The sequence below is a fragment of the Miscanthus floridulus genome, chromosome 10 (genome assembly GCF_019320115.1).
Source record: "Miscanthus floridulus cultivar M001 chromosome 10, ASM1932011v1, whole genome shotgun sequence".
Lineage (NCBI taxonomy): Eukaryota > Viridiplantae > Streptophyta > Magnoliopsida > Poales > Poaceae > Miscanthus > Miscanthus floridulus.
Window position 1 is genome coordinate 2,948,136 of NC_089589.1, and position 8,564 is coordinate 2,956,699.

General features: G+C 40.6%; 1 long non-coding RNA gene across 2 annotated transcripts; it reads left to right on the forward strand.

The window, feature by feature from the left end:
* Positions 1 to 1,150: 1,150 nt before the first annotated feature.
* LOC136490242 (uncharacterized) lies at positions 1,151 to 8,335 on the forward strand. 2 transcript variants are annotated; one of them, XR_010767560.1, is made up of 4 exons: positions 1,151 to 1,237; positions 1,334 to 1,455; positions 7,922 to 8,001; positions 8,148 to 8,335. It is a non-coding gene; the product is annotated as an uncharacterized lncRNA (long non-coding RNA). The 2 variants fall into 2 exon arrangements; XR_010767559.1 differs by having other exon boundaries at positions 7,922 to 8,335.
* Positions 8,336 to 8,564: the final 229 nt, after the last annotated feature.

Below are 8,564 nucleotides of genomic sequence, written 5' to 3' on the forward strand. Positions count from 1 at the left end.
GTAGCGCTGCCAGGAGGCCGTCCTCATCCTCATCTCCGTCGTCAACCATGGGCTTGTCCACCAGTGCCTTGCCGTCGCCCTAACCCTGAGGTTTGTGTCCTCTCCTCGATCTCCATTTGGTGTCTGATGTCGATCTTTCTTCTCTCAGATCCCGCCGTTGGAGGAGGTCTACCCAACACGGCCTGAGTTGGAACGGCGAGGACAGTGATGAGCGGCCTCAGGGCCAGCACTGTTTCTCAGGTACTCCAGTGTCCTCCATTTTTGTAATTTTGTTTTGCCTCTCTGATTTCTCCCCGAATTGACTTCGATTCCTGTTCTAGGGTTTGGGCTCTAATGCTTGGTTGACCTTCCAGACTTCAGGTAATCTCCTAAACCTTGCAATTTATGAGTTCAATTTGCCTGAAAATATGTATGGCGTCACAGTTACTGTGCTAACATAACTAAAGAGGCACACTATGATTCTTTTTTAGGATTGGTTCAACAAAAAACAGTTTTGTTTTTTTCTATTCTACCTTCTCTACTCATATCAGCTCATGACTAGGTATACCAAATTTATTTCCAGTCTCACAAACGAAACTATTGATTACATATAGCGTTTGGCATTTTCACATTTCAGTTACTGAAACTGTGTCAGCACTATTCAGACAAATATGCTTCTAGGTTTCTGTGTTTAGTCAACCTTGGTTGTTGATCAAATCTCATATGTACCTGATTTAGAAGAATCGAAAAAAAACGTATTTTCCATCCATTAGGTTCAGATACATCAAGCCTCTTTCTCTTTCTGCATGTAGCATTTGATTGTTGGTTCAAACAAGGCATCGGAGTGATGCATCAAAGTTCATGGATTATATTTTAACTATTTCGTACTGGAGTTATTTGAACACAAATCATAGTCACACAATGCACCATTGGCCTACGTGCTTCAGCAACAATCAAACTGCGCAACCTATTGAATTTTAGACAAATGAAAACAACAGTGAACAATGAGACATCATCCTATGTACATGTCCTAAAAAACTGCAGCATGACTTATTGTATCACGTTATCCCGTTATGAAATAATGTTATAATGATATATAGATGTACAAAAAACATATTTAGAAAGATCTTTCATTTCTTTACTGAGTTTCACATTCATGCAAGTGGCATCAGGATCTTCAGAGGATGCTGCCATATCAAGATACCGATTGCCAGGGCAAGCACTAGGCAACTGCATATGTCTACCAAGCTGGCACAAGGTCTAAAAATGAAGAAAAACATCTGATTTGCCTTACACATTTTTTTTTTCCAATTGCTCATTTCGTAAGATGACTACCCAGTCCAATACACTGCAGAGAAGCAGATGTAATTACCTTTATTGAACTAGGATGCTGAGCCCTTCCAAACTGAACGCTATTTTGTCCAAGGCGCATCCCTGGCTCTTTGTCAGTGTGGTCTTGGTCAATTACAAGTACAGGTAGAATCAATAGTAATCTTGGCTTCTGCTGATAAGACGTTATAGCTTTATTCTTTCCATATTTTAGTGTCATAGCAAATTGGTAATAGTAAATATCTCTTTCAAAAAATGGTAATATTAAGTTACAACTAGAGAGGAATGACAAATCCATGCTCTAAGATCATTGATAACATGCAACATGATTATTCTGTGCCTCTTAGACATCTCATGCACCTTCCTGTATTTATCATTGATAACATCTCATGCATCTTGCTTTACTCGCATGAAGTAAAATCTCATCATGTTTTTCCTCTTTCATTGATTGGCAAACATGTCTGCATGGATGCATACACAAAGCTAAAATTGGTTTCTGTTCTTGTGCATTGATCGCACCAGCAAGTGTCTTACCTTGCTTTGGCTGAAATGTTCAGAAACAAGTGGTCATATCTCCAACACAAGTGAGGTACTGAGTTGGATATGATTGTAGTTACATGCCCTGGTCTGCCTCAACGTTCCTTTTCAAGCCACAACGATGTCACTGTTTTCCACACTACCATGTGTGTGCGAAAAAGTTCTAACAAAATAAGCTTGATCTGGTTTCATTCTGCTTCTTTCACTACTGGAATCTCGATTTTTTCTAACGGTGCGAAAACCCACGGAAAAATTCGAATACCGTCAGAAAAATATTTTTCTGACGGTGTACCGTCAGAAAAATACCCACAGAAATATAATGACAGAAAAATCGACTTTTTCTGTGGATTCACCGTCAGAAACAATTTTTCTGTGGGTCTCACACGCTCAGAAAAATGGTTTTCGCCCAGATTAAAACTAATTTTTCTGTGTGTTAATCCACACAGAAAAAAGAAATAAACGCACAGAAAAAACATTTTTCTGTCGGTCTAGGTGAACTCACAGAAAAATTCATTTCGTCCAGATTAAAAAAGAATATTTCTGTGTAGCCAGCCTCACAGAAAAAAAGAGTTAAACGCACAAAAAAATTATTTTAAAACAGTAGCAACAACATATTAAAATATATATTTTCCATACAGTAATTTATGTGCATGACAAGGTTTCATTCAAATAATACACAAATACAGTACTCGAAGGGACCTTGATGGGTGACCAGACAACCGATCAGTATCAAGAGTACCAAAACAAGTATCACGCCCGATGTGGCTGGGCGACAAGCAAACTTCAAATGACTGACATCAAAGTTCTAAACCATCACGAGAGGACGACTAGGACACCATGATGAGCTTCACTACTGTGGCAGCGGTAGCTGCTCCTGCTGCTGCTGCTGCGAGTGCGGCGACGGAAAGGTGGCAGTGGTAGGCATGGTCGGCAACACTCCTGCAGCGACAAAGAAGCAAGTGTTAGGACTAAGTTCTCTAGGTTGGGACTAGGTAACTCATAAAATCCAGGAAGGCGAAGAAAAACCGAAGTCAATACCGATCGAAGCTGAGCCTAATGTAGTGTATCCCTGAGAGTATGATGCTGGATAGGACGCCGGAGCTACACCTGCAAGAAAGGCGAGGTTTGAGTCAGAAAAGCGTAATAAGGAAATTTAAGGAGTGAAACGCGCAAGGGACACAACTTGAGCAATAAATAACAAAGGAATACCTAGAGTCGCCGGCTAGAAGATCTGGTAGAGGTGTGCAGCAAGGCTGACCTATGACATCTTTGTTTTGACTACTATTTTTTCTTCATGTTTTTTTCTCTAAAACTGCTATGGACTACCTTCCCCTTGATACTGCAAAGGACATGACACATTCATTTGGAAAACAGAGATAGAGACAGGTATACATCTAACAGTTCGTGGTTCTTCTAATTGTCAAGGTCACACACCTCAACTAGTGAAGTGTCGACCCTAGGAACAATTAGGAAATTGTCATAACAACATGGAAGCAATTGAACAAAGTACAAATAAAAAACTTGCTGAAAACTCAGCTACACAGCAACCAAAGATTGACAACCAGCAAAGATTTTGGGAACACTGAATCAAACTGACAAATGACTGAGCAGCAGCTGTCTAAAGTTCGGTCACACCAAACAAGCTGCTGTCGGATGGGTCACTGCTGAAAAACTGCTGTTCGGTCTCTCCTAGCAGCAAGCACGAGAAAAAGATCATGAACGAGCAGAGATTTCAAGTAAAATTTGCCAACTAGTTGCTGCAATTATTAGACGGTGAAAAAATTCAGAGGAAGCACAGCTGAAGACTGAATATTAGACTCTGAAACTTAAAACAACAATTCACACATAATAGTACTGAAACAGATTATGTGCTACTAGACAAACAAAAGCATGCAAGCCATAAATTAAATATTCAGAACTAAAAATTGAATACAGGCAGAGTAGTGAATGAGCAATCTCTGAACTTATTGTTCTCGCGTCGCAGTAATATAAACATATTAGGAACATTGAGGCTAGTTGTACTCTATTCGCTTTACACAATTATAATAACCTTCAGTAAGTGATTTAATTACTAGATCACTAGCCATAGCACAAAAGGTATGTCACAGCAAAGAGAATAATGGAAGTAGCATTGAAATACTAACTTGGAAGAAGGGAACAAAATGCTAGTGCTACGAATGATTCTGGTGACTGGGGAGGCTGGGGTAGTGGAGTTGGAGCTGCTGCAAAGCCAGCAGATCAAGATAATTCATGGGAAGTGCATGCTAAGGTGCAGGACAATCTTACATGTCACTTTCATCTTCCTTAAGCATAACTGGGTATGTCTGTTTTTTTATCAACAATGGCATACAAAAAAATAAGGACTAACATCAAGCCAAATAACCAATAGTAGTATATACATTAATAAACACAGGAAAAAAAGTATAATCGTATACATAAGAAATTTGGTTCACAATAGATGATTACCTAGGTTATCTTCAGTAATACAAAAAAATGACTTATACTTTGGCTGCTCACTCAATTCTTTATACCGGTATCACAATAAAACAGTCTAGACAAATGAGAGAAAAAACTGAAACATGGAGGAAATGATATCTCAGTCATGATTCATCACTTATACCAACCTCATCATCACCCGATTCACCACCTTCTATTGCATGGTTTATATGAGCAATGCTTGTATCAGCACATCTATCATACACTAAGAAAAACACTAAAGACAGCTATGATACAAATCAGAGAGCATCCTATTGAAGTCAAATGTTGAGAGAATCACACTTTGAGGTGCTACGCCAATTAGCGATTTCACAAAAAAACATCCAATTTATTGCTAAGAAATAAGGGATTTCAGCAGGATAGGCATGTAGACACATAAGCATAGTAGTATTGTCAATCTAACATACTCTTGCAAGTGAATAAAATAAGTTTCTAAACAGGCCATTTGACATTGCTAACCACCTTGCAAGTGAATCATACATATTCAAATCAGATTGTTATATGGCAATAAAATAAGCTCATATTTATCAAGTGCAAGCAGTCGGTTCTTACTACTGATTTTACAGTTGGGGTCATCAAAAGTTTAGAAATCAAGTGCCAATCTCAGACTCTGAAAAGGTTGGAACAATGTCAGGCCAATTCAAAATCAGTAAGGTATGCATTACTCAAAGTTCCAGTACCTCAACACAAGCTCAAGGTTGGAACATTGGCCTCAGATATCAGTTGCTCCTCGGTTGACCTTGAGCTTGGAGCATAAGAAACAAACAGAGTAAGAAACAAAGTTCCAGTACCTCAACACAAGCTCAAGGTCATCAGTTCTTGGCATGCTTAATATGATATCATCATTGGCAAAGTAAGTGAGGCCTCAGCTTAACGATATGTTGGTACAATTTCCATATACTCAATCATAGGTGGCTGCCAAGGCAAAAAAAAACAGATAGAAGAAAACTAAGATCATGTCCAATGGTTTGCTGACAGTCATGAGAATCATACAGAATGCACAAAAACTAAATTGCAGCCACCTTAGAGTTTATTTTTCATGTTGCATCATTGGCCAAATAGATATCAAGAGTTTGAACATCACAGTCATATCAAGAGATTGAACATTAGTGTCATAAATTTTAGATGCTTCGGCACAAAGAACCCTCACTAGAATCAGAGCTATGGACTTAAGCAAGACGCGGCTGCCACACCATAGGGTGCTCCTCCAGCGCCTAGGGTTAAGTAAACATCATCGACCAAGACAACGGTTTGAACTAACAATAGAGGAGAAGAACATTCTTCTAGAAGTTGAACCCATAATATTCCATGTGAGAAGTTGAACCCATAATATTTCTATGTTACAACAAAAGCACCATCTAAAGGACCCAGCTTTTACAAATATATTGAATTAAGCATTGCCTTCAACAAATAATTAGCACGAGAAGGCTCGAGAAAGTAAGGCAGTGCAAAGGGACAGATCAGTTATATACTAGCACAGAGTAGTGATGATATCTCAAAATAATAATAAGAAGAAAAAAATCAGGTCACGAGCGCTGAACAAAACATGATGACATGCGCAGGTATTAACAGTTCTACTAGAGTTAGGACCCACTTATAGTACTCAAAGTCTCAATCTTAAACAGTCAGCGTAGATTAGCACGCAAAACCAGTGACCTGTGCATGGCATGTAGCCCAGGTACACAAAATACCAATAATAAGATGGTGATCAAATGATGTAGTATTCAACACATTGACCTCAGATATCAGTTGCTCCTCGGTTGACCTTGAGCTTGGAGCATAAGAAACAAACAGAGTAAGAAACAAAGTTCCAGTACCTCAACACAAGCTCAAGGTCATCAGTTCTTGGCATGTTTAATATGATATCATCATTGGCAAAGTAAGTGAGGCCTTAGCTTAACGATATGTTATTACAATTTCCATATACTCAATCATAGGTGGCTATCAAGGCAAAAAAAAAATAGATAGAAGAAAACTAAGATCATGTCCCATGGTTTGATGACAGTCATGAGAATCATACAGAATGCACAAAAACTAAATTGCAGCCACCTTAGAGTTTATTTTTCATGTTGCATCATTGGCCAAATAGATATCAAGAGTTTGAACATCACAGTCATATCAAGAGATTGAACATCAGTGTCATAAATTCTAGATGCTTCAGCACAAAGAACCCTCACTAGAATCAGAGCTATGGACTTAAGCAAGACGCGGCTGCCACACCATAGGGTGCTCCTTCAGCGCCTAGGGTTAAGTAAACATCATCGACCAAGGCACTTTGCTTAGTTTGTAAATCGGACTAGGCATCATCATGTGCAAATTCTAGGCGACAACACATGTGTACAACAAATAAGAGGTGCACATCACACAGATCTAAGGGCGGAACAAGACGAAAGCAAATGTAAACATGTAGATCAACAAAAATGTCACCCAGATCTAAGTATCTAAGAACATGAACCCTAATATCAGTGGACGACAAACAAAATCCACAAATGATTTAACATAAATCACCGCACAGAGAGGGGCAGGAGATGGGGGCAGGTGAGATATACTGTCGGAGCACTGGAGGACCAACACGAATCTGTCGGTGGAGGTTGACCGTATAGGTCAAGCGAGCTCGATGGGGAGGAAGAGGAGAGAGCGCACCAAACCAGAGGAGGAAGGAGAGGCGCGAAATGGGGACAGTAACCCTAGCCCAGTCCCTAGGACGACAAGATCTCCCGCGCAAGATCTGGGGGCAGCGGTGGCCGCCGCGACGGTGGAAGAGAGGAGGGGGAAGCAGATCTGGGGGCGACGGGGGAGAAGAATGGGGAGGGTGCGGATCTGCTCGGTCGTCGGCGACGGCGACGGCGACGGATCCGGATGCGCTGCTCGGGTGAAGGGTGAAGAGGGAGACGGATCTGGCGTCGGGGGTGAAGGAGAGGGGCCACGCCCGCCGGGTCGATGAAGAGGGAGAGGGAGGAGGGGAGGAGCGGCGGCGCTGCTCGAGGAGGGGAGGAGCCCCCGCGCTGAGTCGCAGAGGGAGGGGCGCGGCGCTGAAAGGAGAGTGAGGGAGGGGGCGCGGTCTACTGCGCGCGTGAGAGGGTGTTTGGGGGGCGCGGCGGCCGGATTAGGGTTTGGATTTTTCTGTGCGTGCACATTTTTTTCCGTGCGTTTTTAAAGAACCGACACAATAAATTGTATTTTTCTGTGAGTGATGATTTTTTCTGTGTGTATATTGTCATGCAATTTTTCTGTGGGTTTTCATATTTTTCTGTCGGTATATTTTGGAACCGACAGAAAAATCATAATTTTTCTGTGCGTGTCGAGAAAAACGCACAGAAAAATTCATCACCCACAGAAAAAAGCGAGATTCCAGTAGTGTTTGGACATGAAAAATCTACACACTCCTTCAGTTTTTAGCCATCAGTTTATTGGCTGTAGGCCCTGATCCAAAGAAATTTTACAATATACATGTATGCTCCATTCCAAATATTTCTTCGGTTTACTATGTTCGCCAACCTTTTTTGTATTTTCTAATGATTGATTTGTACATTATACCTACAGCATGATGACATGTGTTATGCATAAACTGATAATGCAGGACAATATCAGTCCAGATGCTTTTGATCATCACCTTTATGTTGTATGTGGATTGTTACCAGTTTAACTAAGGTAACTAAGGTAAACCACAGGTCTCCATTTGGATTTGGACAAACTCATGCCACTGTCTTTAGATTGTCAGATAATTTCCCAGGATGTTTCAAAGTTTTACGTTCACTTGGTATGTATTTTAGTCAACAGTTCATTGGTTCTTAACGAGGCATCAGGTTTCCGCAGCGAGATGGTCTGTACCGGATACGTTTTTACTTGAAATGGAACTACTAATGTATGAGGAAACAACCATTTGTAGTATATTTTCCTTTTAATATGAGTTAGCACAAGTACACAAGCGTACCTCTCATATATGAGAAAGGACTGCCAGTTTTATGTTCATAGAATGCAAATTGAAATTGTCTATTGTTGTCTTATATGCTCACATTATGCAGCTTAGTGCCTAAGGTTATCTAATTAAACAAATATAAATATGTGTGCGCTCAACGAACAGGCGCAGCGGAGCGCGCCTATCGTGCTAGTATCACTAGCAAGGCCCCGTTTAGTTCCCAAAAAATTTTGCGCAGTACCCGTCACATCAAATCTTGCGGCACATGCATGGAGTACTAAATGTAGACGAAAAAAACTAATTG